Source organism: Canis aureus, chromosome 18 (genome assembly GCF_053574225.1).
Source record: "Canis aureus isolate CA01 chromosome 18, VMU_Caureus_v.1.0, whole genome shotgun sequence".
Classification (NCBI taxonomy): domain Eukaryota; kingdom Metazoa; phylum Chordata; class Mammalia; order Carnivora; family Canidae; genus Canis; species Canis aureus.
Genome location: NC_135628.1, coordinates 29,055,039 through 29,069,519, shown reverse-complemented (window position 1 = coordinate 29,069,519; position 14,481 = coordinate 29,055,039). Strand labels below are relative to the sequence as shown.

The window sequence follows — 14,481 nt, the reverse complement described above, 5'->3', positions numbered from 1 at the left end:
TGGGAGAAGATATTTGCAAATGACATATCAGATAAAGGGCTAGTTTCCAAGATCTATAAAGAACTTATTAAACTCAACACCAAAGAAACAAACAATCCAATCATGAAATGGGCAAAAGACATGAACAGAAATCTCACAGAGGAAGACATAGACATGGCCAACATGCATATGAGAAAATGCTCTGCATCACTTGCCATCAGGGAAATACAAATCAAAACTACAATGAGATACTACCTCACACCAGTGAGAATGGGGAAAATTAACAAGGCAGGAAACAACAAATGTTGGAGAGGATGCGGAGAAAAGGGAACCCTCTTACACTGTTGGTGGGAATGTGAACTGGTGCAGCCACTCTGGAAAACTGTGTGGAGGTTCCTCAAACAGTTAAAAATATACCTGCCCTACGACCCAGCAATTGCACTGTTGGGGATTTACCCCAAAGATACAAATGCAATGAAACGCCGGGACACCTGCACCCCGATGTTTCTAGCAGCAATGGCCACTATAGCCAAACTGTGGAAGGAGCCTCGGTGTCCAACGAAAGATGAATGGATAAAGAAGATGTGGTTTATGTATACAATGGAATATTACTCAGCTATTAGAAATGACAAATACCCACCATTTGCTTCAACGTGGATGGAACTGGAGGGTATTATGCTGAGTGAAGTAAGTCAGTCGGAGAAGGACAAACATTATATGTTCTCATTCATTTGGGGAATATAAATAATAGTGAAAGGGAATATAAGGGAAGGGAGAAGAAATGTGTGGGAAATATCAGAAAGGGAGACAGAACGTAAAGACTGCTAACTCTGGGAAACGAACTAGGGGTGGTAGAAGGGGAGGAGGGCGGGGGGTGGGAGTGAATGGGTGACGGGCACTGGGTGTTATTCTGTATGTTAGTAAATTGAACACCAATAAAAAAAAAATAATTCTTTTAATAATGCAGAATTAAAAAAAAAAAATAAAATAAAATAAAATGGTCTAACATACACCAGTTGAAATCCCAAGAGAAGACACAAGAGACTGGGACAGAATAAATATTTGAAGAAATGATTGTCAAGAATTTTCTAAAAATAATGAAGGATATCTAATGTGCAGATCCCAGAGGCTCTGAGGTTTCCAAGCAGAATAAATACAATTTTTAAAAATAGACATATGTACAAGGTGTTAAAAAACAAAAAGAAAAAGAAAATCATGTAATAAGAAAGAAAAGACCACATTACATATAGAAGAACAAAGGTAAAACTGCCAACTGATTTCTCATCTGAAAGTATGAGAACAAGAAGACATGTTGAAAAGAAAATTGCAACTGAAAATTCTATATACAATGAAAGTATCCTTCAAAAATGAAGCCAAACTAAACAGTTTTTCAGATGAAGATGAGCAAATTAATTACCAGTACACAAAGCATTATCAAATGTAAAAAGTTTTTTAGGCAGAAAGACTATTAAGACAGAAATTTAGATTTATACCAAGAACTAAAGATCTCTGAAAATGGTTAAAATGAAAGTAAACACAAAATATTTTTCTCCTTTTTAATATCACTAAAAGAAAATTGTCTAAAGAAAAATAGTACAAATTTATCATGTGTATATAAAATATATAACAGTAAAAAGCTATAGCAACAAAAACTCAAAGGCCAGGAGGATGGAAGTCAAAGTGTAATGCTGTTGATAAGGTTCTCAAACCTACACATTAAGAGGTATAACATTATATGAATATAGACTGTAATTAATTAGAGATGTATATTGCCAAAGCTATAGCACGAGATAAAAAACATTTTTAAATGTAGTAAAAATGCAATTCAATAATGGTGGATATATATATAAAATGGAGATTTTAAAAACATTCAGGGTCATGACATCGAGTCCAGCTCAGGCTCCATACCTGCATGGAGCCTGCTTAAGATTCTCTCTCTTTCTCCCTCTGCCCTTCTGTGCAATACCACCCACCCCCCACTGCCCTGCTTGTATGCAGGCACACTTTCTCTCTGTTTTGGAAAAAAAAAAAAAATACTCCATCCAAAAACATGCAGGAAAAGAAGAAAAATGAAACAATGAAAAAATGAAATATAAAATAGCAAGCAAGATGACAGATTTTAATTCAACTACATGAATGATTATATTAAAGGAAAACAATCAAAACAAACTAAATAAACATCAGATTCTTAGATTAGAAGAGAAAAAAAAAGCAAGATGTAAATATATATTGATTACAATAAAAACCACTTTAAATTTAAAGATTCAAATAAGTTAAAGCAAAAGTATAGGGGATCCTGGGTGGTTCAGTGGTTTAGCGCCTGCCTTAGGCCCGGGCATGATCCTGGAGTCCTGGGATCGAGTCCCACATCAGGCTCCTGGCATGGAACCTGCTCCTGCCTCTGCCTATGTCTCTGCCTCTCTCTCTCTCTCTGTCTCTCTCTCTCTGTCTCTCATGAATAAAAAAATAGTCTTTAATAAAAACATTTTAAAAAGCAAAAGTATGGGGGATGCTGGGTAGCTCAGCAGTTGAGCATTTGCCTTTGGCTCAGGGCATGATCCCGGAGTCCCAGGACCGAGTCCCACATCGGGCTTTCTATGTGGAGCCTGCTTCTCCTTCTGACTCTCTCTCTGTCCCTTATGAATAAATAAATAAAATTTTGAAAAAAAAAAAAGCAAAAGTATGGGAAAGTTATGCCATACAAACACTAAGCAAAAGAAAGATGTAGTGACTCTATTAATGTCAGACAAAATGAATTTCAGAACAAGAATATTTTTAGGGTCAAAGAGTAACATTACAATCCTAAAAGTTTATGTGCCTAACAACAAAGATTCAAAATGCAAGTGCAAAAATGTATAGACCTGAGAGTAGAAATGGACAGATCCACAATTAGAGCAGGAAATTTAAATATTCCTCTGTCTCTGTAATTGATAAAATGAGTAGCAAGAAAATCAGTGAGAATATGGAACCTGAACAAAACTAGCAACCAACCTGAGTAATTAGAATTTACAAAACAAAGCATCTAACAGCAGCATAATACCTATTCTTCTCAATTTCACAAGGAACATTCAACAAAATAGACCATATTTGGGCTCAGGAAACAATTATCAACCAATTAATAATAATTAAAATCACATGAAGTCTGTCCTATACTAAAGTAATCTAGAAAATAGTAACAAAATTGAAAATTCCCATACATTTGGAAATTAAATAGATATTATAAATAACTCATGGGTCAAAAAGAATGGCATAAGAGAATTTAAAGCATTAAATATTTGTATAAGAAAAGAAAAACGGGCTCAAATCAGTTATCTGGCTACTACCTTAAGAAACTAGAAAGAGTGTAAATTAAACCCAAAGCAAGTAGAAGAAAATTATAAAACTGAGAAGAGAAAAATCAGTTAAATTTTGAAAGGAAAATAATGGAAAGTATCCATGAAACCAAAAGCTGGATTTTTTAAAAGATGAATCAAATTAATAAATTGTAAGCAAACTGACCGAAAAAGGGAGAGAGGAAGTGATAGAAAGACAAGGAGGAGATATAAATATCAGTAATTCAACAACTCAAAAGGAAGGGACAAACTCCTTGAAAGACTAACTGCCAACATTTACTCGAACAGACAATTTGATTATTTTTTTAAAGATTTTATTTATTTATTCATGAGAGACACAGAGAGAGGCAGAGACACAGGCAGAGGGAGAAGCAGGCTCCATTCAGGGAGCCTGACGTGGGACTCGATCCCAGAACACCAGGATCACGCTCTGGACCGAAGAGAGGCACTCAACCACTGAGCCACCCAGGTGTCTCCAGACAATTTAATTATTATACATTTTACAGAAATTAAATTTGTAGTTAGAAGTTTTCAACAAGAAAAACTCTAGGACCAGATGAACTGATTGGGAAGTTCTGCCAAATACTTAGGGAAGAAATAATATGAATTATACCCCAAATCTCCCGAACACTAGAGAAGAAGAACATTCTAACTTGTTATGAGGTTTTGATACCAAAACCAGATGAAGAAATTGAAATGAATAGAAAACAACAAACCAGTATCTTTCATCAACATAAATGGAAAAGCCCTCAACAAAACTTTAGCAAATAAAATCCAGCCCTATATACAAACTATGATAATGTATCATGACCAAGTGAGGTGATTCTAGGACTACAGAGCTGGTCCAACATTAGAAAATCAGTCAGAAAAAAAATAAATAAATAAAAAAATAAAAATAAATAAAAATAAAAATAAAAAAAATAAATAAAATAAAAAATAAAAAATAAAAAATAAAAAAAAAGAAAATCAGTCAGTGTGATTCATTATATGAACAGACTTAAGAAAACCATACGACTATCTCAACAGATGCAGAAAAATAATTTGGTAAAATCATCCATTAATCATGAAAATTCTCAGACATCTAGAAATAAAAGACAATTTCCTCAGTTTGACAAAGTACACCTACGAAAAGAGTACAGCTAAATGATACTTAATGTAGAAAGACTGAATGTTTTCCCTCTAAGATCATGAAAAAGTCAAAGATAACTACTCTTACCAATTCTATTTAACACCATACTGGAAGTTGTATTTAGTGAGATAAGGAAAAATAAATAAATAAAAGGTATAAGAACTGAAACAAAAATAAATAAAGCTACTATTTACAGATAACAAAGAAAATCCTAAAAGAGTCCACAAAAACTATAGCACAGACCCAGGCCAATATATAAATTCAATTTCATTTTGATGTATTTATAATAAACAACTGGAAATTAAATTACTGTAGTAAAATTTTTCTAAAGTATATTTAGAATAGCACCAAAAAGCATTAAATTATGATATATAAATCTAATAAAAGCCGATCAACATCCAAATGCTAAAAATTACAAGATCTGATGAAGGAAATGAAATGAGATCTAAATAAATGGAGATATATACCATATTCAGGTAATGGAAAACCAAATACTGTTGGAGTGCTCACACTGCCTGAGTTTAGAACTTTCTTTAAAGCAGTAGTAATCAAAAAAGTATGGTATTAATTATACCAAAGGAATAAAATAAAGCCCATAATTTTACCTACACAAATATGGCCAACTAATTTTTTACTAAAGGTACAAAAGGAATTCGAATGAGAAAGATCGGTCTTGGGATCCCTGGGTGGCGCAGAGGTTTAGCACCTGCCTTTGGCCCAGGGCGCGATCCTGGAGACCCGGGATAGAGTCCCACATCGGGCTCCCTGCGTGGAGCCTGCTTCTCCCTCTGCTTATGTCTCTGCCTCTCTCTCTCTCTCTCTCTCTGTGTGACTATCATAAATAAATAAAAATTTAAAAAAATTAAAAAAAAAGAAAGATCTGTCTTTTCCACAGATGATGCCGGAAAAAGTGGATATCAATATACAAAAAAATAGTAATCCGTGACCCTTATCTTAACACTATACACAAAAATTAGCTTAAAATGGATTACAGAATTCAGTGTAAAACTGCAAACAATAAAATACCTAGAGGAAAACAGGAAAGGATCTGTGACTTGGGGTAGGCAGTGATCTGCCACATATAAAACCAGTCATACTATTAAAAAAATGAATTGATAGCGCAGCTCCGGTGGCTCAGTGGTTTAGCGCCGCCTTCAGCACAGGGTGTGATCCTGTAGATCCAGGCTCGGGTCCCATGTCGGGCTCCCTGCATGGAGCCTGCTTCTCCCTCTGCCTGTGTCTCTGCCTCTCTCTCCCTGTGTCTCTCATGAATAAATAAATAAATAAATAAATAAATAAAATATTTTTTAAAAAGAAATTGATAAATTGAAATTTATCTATAATATAAATTTTTGCTCCTCAAAATACAGTGTTAAGAAAATGAAAATAAAACTCAATAAAATATTTTTGAAAGACATGTTAGGTAAAGAACTTGTATCTAGAATATGTAAAGAACTCTCAAAAGTCCATAATAATAAAAAAAAGCAGTTTTTAAAAGTAAGTTAAATATCTGAACAAAGAAGATACGAAAATAAATGGCAAATAAGCACATGAAAATATGCTCAACATCACTGCTCATTAGGAAAGTGCATATTAAAACAATGTGATAATACTACACACCCTTGTGATAGATTAAAACATAAAAATAATTTTTTTTTAAAAACCCACAAAACTGACAATACCGACACTGACAAGAATGAGAAGAAAATGAAGTTTCTCATGCATTGCTGGTAGAGTGCAAAATGATACAGTCACTTTGCAAAATGGTTTTGCAGTTTCTTTTGAGTTAAATATATATTTACCACATGATCCAACAATCTTTTTGATTTTTTACCCAAGGGATATAAAAACTCATACTCCCACAAAAATGTATATATAAATATTTATAGTGGCTTTATTCATAATCACCAAAAACAGAGAAAATACCCCAAATGTTGTTCCCCTGGTAAATTCACAAATAAACTGTGTTAAACCCATATAATGGAATAACACTCAAAAAGAAAAAGGAACTACTCATATGTATAACAAGAATGACTTTAAGCACAAAGGAATTTGGAACCCATTAGAACTGTTCTAGATCTTCATTTGGTAGTACACACATTTGTCAAAGCTCATAAAATACTGTACTAAAAAGGGAGAATGTCAGTTGTTACTGTATGTATAATTCCATAAAACTGACCAAACATATGCACGCACATACACAGAGGAATAACTAAAAGGCCTCTGAGACTATTTCAAGCCCAGCCAATCAATGTTAATAAAACATGTTCCAGAAGATAGACCCTACACTAACAGAACAAATCTAATATAGGATGTATCCAAAGGGATAAGCACTGAACCAGTCTGATGATGATGAAGATAAAGCTAAGTTTTATTGCCTTTAGAGGCCCCCCTAAAAATATATATTCATAAGAACATTCTTATTCTTCTATTTTTTCTATTAGAATATTCTAATAGAATTTTCTAATAGAATTTTCTAATAGAATATCTATTTTCTAATATAAATTTTCTATTAAATCTATTTTCTAATTTTCTAATAGAATATCTTCTATTTTTATTCTTTTAAAATAAAATACCCAGGTCATATAAATACAGAGAACAAAGTGATGGTTGGCAGAGGAGAGGGGTGTGGGGAGATGGGCAAAATGGGTGAAGGGGAGTAGGAGATACAGGCTACCAGTTAAGTCATTAGAATAAAGGCCACAGCATAGGGAATATAGGCAATGGTACTGTAATAGCCTTATATGATGACAGATGGTAGCTACACTTATGAGCGGACATAAGGTGTAGAGATGTGGAATCACTATGCTGTACACTAGAAACTAATGTTAACATTGTACGCCAACTATACTCAAATTCTAAAAATCACAAATGAAATGAAATCCCCAGGTCATCCATCATTATTCGGATTGTCATTTCCATACGGCTTTGTTTTTCCCCTAATTTGCCCCACTTTTGTAGCTCACACTTAACTTCCTTGATCTTCTCTGTTCTCGGGCACTCCCTATCTGTCATCAGCAAAATTCCCATGTATCCTCAACATCCTAAGTGAATGTTCTCTGCACCTTCTTGCTGCATCTGAAATCTGGAAGCCCTTGAGGGCACTGTTCTCACCCTGCTGCTGTTTTATCTTCCAAACCTTTGTGCCACCAGACCAGGAAGTGCAATAGTTGTGGTCACTGCTTTTAGTGTTGCTTCCGGATCATTGTTCTTTCCATCTCTAGAAAAAGCTTTCAGCAATCTAAGTCATGCCTGCGATTATAGCACTCAGTTATTTCTTCTTGTTGCAATCAACTAAAGAGATCCTCCAGACTGTTCTTCATTTGTTAAAGAGTTTAGCTTGTGCCTCACTATCTCTCTCCACTGTTGGTCTTTTCACAGTTCTTGTGACCTTCATATCCCTGCAGAAATCTTTGTTACCACAGCTTTGCAGTTCCTTGACCCACCTCACCGCCAATGATCTTGTTCTCTCTGCCACTCCCTTCCCCGGTCCTACTTCCCATGACCCTTCCCCCTCTCACCATCAGCTGATGACCTTGTTTCCTATTTCACTAAAATTAGAAACAATGAGAAAAGAACTTCCTTATTCTCCATCCACTGGTCTACCCACCTAATTCCATCTTTGCCTATGTTACTCTCCCTTCCCTGGTGTTTTTCCAGATAATCTACTATTCTAAGCCACCCTTCCAGTTAAAACTAGCTCAGCTAGTTTTTAGCACAGTGCATGGGAACTAGTTTTTAACATGTGCTGAGGGACATCATTCTTGCAACTGACTACTATCATTGTTGGAATTAATCAACATTTCATGAACCATCTGAACATAATCAATTTTCAATTTCCTCTGCATAGATTACACACTTTATGCATTCCTTCTTTTCATTTGGACTATCTCCTTCCCCATGGTCTGCACTCCCCATGGCCTGCCAATTGAAGTAATTTTAGTGTTTCGGTGATCAGGATTAATTGCACCTGTAGATATTTAACTTTCTGGCTGCAGGGTGTACGTTGGCATCCATCCCTATGGGCCGTAACAAAGCAGTAGAATATAAACAGATTCTGCGCTGGGATCATTATTTAACCCTATTTACGAAGCAGGCACTTAACAACTCTCTGACCTCAGAGACTCTGTGCCCTACCCATCTCCATGGATTCCAGAAACGTCCACACTCACTCTGCTTTAGCCAACAGTGCCCTGGCTTGACACACTGCTGTTATTCATCCTTGGCTGGACTCCTGCCAGATCAGTGATAACTCTGTGACAGCTAAGTAGAGTGTGTCCACTTTTCAAAACAAATTAATGAGCATTATGTCACATGAAGAAAGATTAAAATTGGAAAAACAAAAAGCATTTAACAAGTGATCTCTTCCCCTTCCAAGAACCTGCCTATCTAACGCCTTCTGTTTCTCTCAGTTTTATAGAAATTTGTGCAGCCTTGGCAGAAAGAAAAGGCCATCCCAAGAATATTTTGCAGCATACTTCCCAACTATGATTCAGGTCCCACAGACCCGAGATCTGAGACTCCCAACTTGGCATAGGGCAATGTTCTGTACCAACCACCTGTCCTCTCGCCTAGAGTATAAGCCTACTCTTCCAGATACACAAAGATGAGTTCTGTCCTGAGACAGATGGTTCTGGCAAATAGAATCGGGATGGCCCATTTATTATCAGACCACACACACTGGCATGGGAATCTGGACCCCAATGCTGGGCTATCACGGGCTCTTTTAGCAGCCTGCCTTCAGAGTCCTCTCCCAGGTGAGTCATCCCATCTCAGTTCTAAGCTACAGTTGTCACAATCAGTATTGCACTTTTCCTCATAAACAGTATTTTCTAGACTTATCTCCACTTCTTTATTTCCTTTTTACTGCTGTCATTTCCCTTACTTTCCTCATGTATAAAGTGAGAACTCCAGAAAAACTTACTCAGCTTGCCAACTATTTTAAATATGAGATTTTTATTCTTATAAGTCAGGACTCTGAGATTCAAGTAATATAAGTATCAAAATGTCACAAAAGCACAGACCAGTGCTCAAAAATGCACTTGGAACTCTTGCCTTGAAGTCCTCCTATTTTCATTAGACTATGCTGTTGTCAGTACGGGTGATAAAGGAAGGATTCGGTGTATTATAGTGTATGAGGTCATGGGCACTAAGATTTATAGAATTGCACTTGGCACATAGTAGATGCTCATGCTAAAAAAAATTGAATTACTCTATACATTATTCTTTGATTTCCAGATTTAATCGTCTTCATTAAACATATTGCCACAATCCCTAAGTTCTTGCTTCCCATCCTTGGCAAGTATGGTCTGCTGTCACATGGTAACTGCTCACATGGTCTAACCGCTCTTGACCAGGGTCTGGTTTTTGTAGGTTTCAGCACACAAAGGTCAGCCAAACCCTGTAGGAAAAATGAGATGGTGATCAAGGGATAAGCACCTCTAAGGACATTGGAGACAGCTGAGTGTGGCTTTGACATTTACAAGAGGTGGAAATATCTCTATTTAGAAAATTTCGATAAAGATACCAAAAGCTATCTATAAAGATAGCTAAAATCTTAAATTCTCACAAAGAAATGAGATTACTACAATATCCGCATAACTTAAAGGATTCAGAGAGAAAAAAATCTGCCTTTAATTTTTTTAAACTCTGTCTTTAAATTTAGTTTATTATTAATTGAAAAGTACCAGATGTTTTGTTTTCCTATAGAAAACCACACAATACATTGTCTTGATTAGGTAACTTGTTTGAAGCCTTCCATTAGCGACATGAGTCAGCTGTTAGTCAGCTCTTCAGATCTCAAGGAGGTTAAGAAAAGTATTTCTAGCATTGCTGATTCATAGTTAGCAAAATAAATAACACGACTGCAGATCATGTGTATTATATTCATCCTGGCTCTTCGGGTTTGGTTCCAACAGTTCAAGTGTGGCCATCTCTGAGGTGTAAGGGTTTAGGTTCAATTCCATGCAGCAAGGATGGACCAGGAGCTCTCTAGAAGGCAGGCTCCATGCTTTTCTCTCCTTTCCTTGCAACAGCCAGAGCCATTAGAACATATCCCACAGCCCAATTCAAATCCACTGGGTCCAAAGCCCTATGGAAGGATGCTGATTTCAGAGAGGAACCACAAATGCACAAGGCTTCTTACTCTAAATCCAGTGATATCTGTGAGAGATGAAGAGATCACTTATTGCCTGTACATTTCAACTTAGTTTCAAATGTGGCACTTAAACAAAAACTGATGTTTATCTGGTTCAAGTTCAGAGCCAAGTTATAGTGTCACGAGAGAGTCTTAATTTCTCAGAATATCTTTGGCCCTAGTGTGTGATTTATCAATTAGTGTATCACATTTGATGAATGCGTTTGCTCTAAGTAGGGAACAGGCCATTAAGCATTACGCATCCTGAACCTTCCGGAGAGGAAAATAACTTTGATTTCTCTGCTCTTTCATAATCAAGATGAATCACAACTGATAAATAAATTTTCTGTATTGCTTAATACATCCCAGATATCAGTATTAAGAACTTGGCAAGGCAGGTAAAAAGATTTCCATGAGCAAGAAGCAAATGAGAAAGACTTCCTCTCTGGAATGAAATCTTGGTAATTCCTGTGGGAAGCTTTCTTTTGTCCAAACATCCTTCCTCTTCCTTTGCCTTGGCCTATTCTCCATGTTTTTAAATACACCAAATATGGCTTTCTACTAAAAGCTGGTAAATGGAGTTAGGGGAAAAGCCATAGCATACCCCCTCTATTGTAGCCATGTAAATAAAAAGCAAGATATATTGCATAGCCACAGAGGGACACCAAATCTTCCTTCCTCCTAACACGACTTACACAGTCATTAAAAGTGATTAAAGTCTTGGAGACCTAAACACAGTCATATCTATTTTGGTACCACTGGCTTGGTCTATCCCTGCAGCTAGAAGGGAATCACCCTCTTTGTGTAAATGTTTGCTTTGTTGGAGATTGTTAAGCAGAAATTAATAGTATACATGCTTCAGGAGTATTAAATCATCCATGATAAACAATTCCTAGGCAATGTTTAGACAAGCCAAAAGTCACCCTAAGAATTGTGCACATGGATAGAACAACCCATTTGCCATCTATATAGGAGGACCACCTATAACACAAAAAGCAAAGTAGACATCTGTCAATTAACCCATTAATCTAATTAATGTGTTCTATCAGTGTAAGTGGATAACAAATTAATGACTAGGCAAGCACTAAATCTCTACTTTGTTTTATTTGGTGTACATACAGTTAATAAATCATGAATATGTGACAATCTTTGCCAGCAGTTCTAGAACATACTTGGAACTTCTCTGGAAATCTGCTTTGATCTTTTGTTTGAAAGCATGTGCCAATATTCTGGACCCCTGTGATATCAATTATCACCACCTCCAGGCTACTAAAGAGCTGAAACTAATCAGGTAGAAATGACACCAAGAAAAGTTTCAATATAACACAGTCATGTGTTTAGGGAACCTTTGTCTAGGTGTTCAGGAGCTCAATAAGGCAGAAAATATTTTTTGAAAATGTATACCAACACACACACAGATAAATACATATATACACATTATAGACAGAGAAAAAGAAACAAAAAAAGACATAGTTTTCCTTAGTCCAAATCAGGATTAAAGCATTAGAGTATTCTCAGTAAAAACTGGATATTATATTTCTTTATGGGAATCAACAAAATGAAGCAAACTTACCTGAGGGTCCTTCGAGGTTATGTCACTTTCCCCATTGTTCTGACCCAGAAACTTGGAGGATACACAATTACAAAAACAAACAAACAAACCAATTCCATGGGGCAAAAATCTTATTTTGAATAATACCTTATTTCTGACGTTGAGCTAAAAGAAAAATGTGGCTCTGGGCTGGGGTGGGGGGATGTGGGGAAAGAAAGGGGGGAGGAATTTATTCCATTTCTGTTGTCTGATTCACAAGTGTTGTTAAATATTTACCAGAAATCTGACAGCAGTTTCTTAACATTTGTTAATCATAGATAACATCATCCCATTAACAACTCAATAAACTTCTTTTAGGTTGTGCAAGGTAGGTCTCACTACCTTAACACTGCTAACCCATCCTTGTAGAATAAATATTTGTTTTCTATTTCTCTATGCCAAGTTTTATGGGATCCTGTAATCTAAATCTCCCTTTGTAAATAAGGTATGCCCTCGAGAGGATGAGAATGCAGAATCTAAAGCCTTGTCTGCATTCTCTCCACAGGTCCTTGAATAAAGGGTTTCATGTCTCCAGAAAAATAGACGTAGGGCACTTCTGACAAGTGCCCCAGCAGAAATGTCTTTGAGAAATATTTCAATGACAGTTTAAGACTTCTTTGCACACATTTTCTCACGTCTTCCAGCCTGTGTTGTTATATCTATCAGGGCACCCAATGGCTAAAGATATTATTTTCCATTTTTCTGATTATCATTATTTCTTTGTAACAATCTTTATAGAAGTCCACTCTAATTTCTTTCCCAGAGTCTGCATCTTATAGATCCTTATTTTCATGATTAATCTTTCCCTGAGTTAGCTGGGAAAGAACTTTGTTGATTGGTCATCCTGTGATGATTATTTTCTGCTGCCTATACAAACACATCACTGAATGGGACTTGGGGTACAACTTCCATATACAGAGTAGAAAGCTGCAAGCATGGAGTGACTTCTCCAACCAACCACACACACAAATAACCTTTCCCCACTTATTGGCATTAAATTTCTATATAGAGGATAAGTCATTTCACAAAAAACTCTCATAGCAAAGTATATGTAATAAGCATTGTGACTATTATTATTACTATTATTAGAAATCTACTTCTATACAATACTCTAGGAAAAGAAAAAAATTCTCACTTACATATAAATGAATGGTATCAGGTTCTTCCTGTAAATATATTTTGATAGAGGGAAGGGGAAAGAAGAGAAGATGAATTATATTTATTAAGGAAATACCATGCCACAGACTTTGTACTAGGTGCTTTACATAAATTGTCTCATTTTAATTCCTGCAGCCATGGTAAGCTATAGATAACATCACCTTTATTTTAGAGATGAATGAACTCAGTCTCAGAGGAATTAAGAAGTTTGTCCAAAGTCCCATGCCTGATAAATAGTGAGTTTGGTATTCAAATAAGTCATTTTAGAAAAACAACATTGCTCTAGGCAGGGGAGGAGAGTGTGATGTCAATTTTAAAAACACATACTCACACATAAAATCTTAACCACTGAGGACCAGAGGTGATGAATCAAAGACCATGAAAAGCAATCTACCTAAAATTTGAGTAAAGACAGCCTGGAAATGACCATAATATTTGGACAATTTATCCTAAGTCAGACTATACCTAACAGAATTAATCTCTGCCCTTTTCCTCCATTTTATCTAAAATTAAGAATGTGTCTGTGAGTGTGTGTGAGAAAGAGAGAGAAAGAGACAGAGACAGAGAGAGACAGAAAGATGGAGGAGAGAAAGAGAAAGAACATTAGACTCTTAGTTCCTTTAAAAAGAATGAGTTGAACTCTTTTTCAAGTCTTCACACTTAATGTTAAATATTCCAGGAAACAAAGATTCAGAATTAGAAAAGCCTTAAGTGCAATAATTGTCATTTCCAGCATTTAAATCAAGACTAATCACATAGATCTCAGTGTTAGTCCATGTTCCTTCCACCTAGTTTTCCTCTCTTCTTGCCAATAGCCACTTTTTAATCTATTTCACAAAGGAGGGCACTATGGACATGAAAATTAACTTTAAAATACTTCCTGAAGCATTACCAGAAATGATATTTTCAATGTCTAAATGACTTGCATTGTTCTAAGTTTCCAAGCCATGCCCACGACCACAAAGATAAATGGGGCATTTGGACAGCCGTGTGAAGGACCATGTTGCAACATGAAATAAGTATACTGTTCAGCCTGAGTCATTTGAAAATAGAAGAAGAATGGCTAGAAAAGATAATGCTTCATGACAACAATACTTCAAATAAGACACAGGAACTTGCCTATATTCACATTCAAGTCAGGAAATATCCCATGACT

The 14,481-nt window shown here is 35.9% G+C and overlaps 2 long non-coding RNA genes across 3 annotated transcripts in view; one reads left to right on the top strand and one right to left on the bottom strand.

Moving 5' to 3' along the window:
- The window catches only part of LOC144288801 (uncharacterized), a 194,997-nt gene that overhangs the window by 140,966 nt on the left and 39,550 nt on the right, over positions 1 to 14,481 (top strand). The window lies entirely within an intron of this gene.
- Positions 9,661 to 13,295, bottom strand: LOC144288797 (uncharacterized). Its single transcript, XR_013356794.1, has 2 exons — positions 12,150 to 13,295; positions 9,661 to 9,841 (listed from the first exon to the last, which is right to left on the bottom strand). It is a non-coding gene; the product is annotated as an uncharacterized LOC144288797 (long non-coding RNA).